Source organism: Pteropus alecto, unplaced genomic scaffold, assembly GCF_000325575.1.
Source record: "Pteropus alecto unplaced genomic scaffold, ASM32557v1 scaffold312, whole genome shotgun sequence".
Classification (NCBI taxonomy): Eukaryota; Metazoa; Chordata; class Mammalia; order Chiroptera; family Pteropodidae; genus Pteropus; species Pteropus alecto.
The window spans coordinates 1,394,782-1,395,757 of NW_006433948.1; the positions used below are offsets into that span (position 1 = coordinate 1,394,782).

Sequence of the window (976 nt, forward strand, 5' to 3'; positions counted from 1 at the left end):
AGTGGGAGTGGGTTGTGGAGGGGGGGGTGGGTTGGATCCAGCGCCCGTCGGGGGTCCAGTGGAGCCTGTGGCAGAGATTCGAGGGCACCGGGCTGGAGGGGGCGGCCCAGGCCGGGAGGAAGGTGGGTGGGGAGTGAAGGATTCCTGCCCCGGCGGTCCTTCGCCCCCCACACCCTGTCCCTCAGACTGGAGAGCTGTGCTGAGCTTTCCCCAAGGGTTTGGGGAGCAGCTACGTGGAGGAGATGCTTCCCCTTCACACACCCCCAGCCCCCAGCTCCCAGCAGCACACACACCTTTCAGGGCGGAGGCTCACTGGTTTCTGGGCTGTTCCTGGGGAGTCGCTGGGGCTGTATGGTGACCTCTGGACCTTTCTCTCTTTTGGCATCCAGGACTCGGGTTGGAACCCAGGGTCAAAATTGTTCTTCCTTCCTGTTTTCTGGAGGTCCCGGCAGTGTGCAGACACCCCCGCTTAGTTGGAAAATGGGGGGCCTTGGCCTGCCCTGTCTGGAATCTCTTCCTGTTCACTCTTCCTGGGCTCCCCGCTAACTTCCCGGGCTCCTGCCTGCCTCGGCCTCTGAGGTCCCAGGGACACTGCACCTCTCAGCCCTGGAGTGGGAGAAGGCGGCTTCTTTAGCTCTCTTCTCTTTGGGTTCAGGTAGGGTCCTCGTTACTGATCGGTGGGGTGGCTAAAGCGGGGTCAGGGGAGAGGGCTCCACCTCACTACAGGAAAGGGGTGGGCAGGAATTTCTCCTCCACCCAGAGGCCAAACCGGGCTCAGTGCTCTCCTAACAGTAGGGACCCAAAATGATCTGGGGGGCCCCGGGCTGCTGGGCCCAGTGGGGAGGTTGTGAAGTGCCCAGTGCCCCCAGTAAGGGTGGAGGCTGGAAATGCCTCTTGAGCCGGGAGAGCTGAAAGCCGCTGGAGGTAGCCCATCACAGGGGCTCATGGGAGTGACCTAATTGCTCTCTCGGGGGTG

The 976-nt window shown here is 62.6% G+C and overlaps 1 protein-coding gene across 1 annotated transcript in view; it reads left to right on the forward strand.

Annotated features, from left to right (window-relative positions):
* Positions 1-976, forward strand: part of EFNB1 (ephrin B1) — a 12,536-nt gene that overhangs the window by 1,703 nt on the left and 9,857 nt on the right. The gene's annotated exons all lie outside the window — the stretch shown is intronic.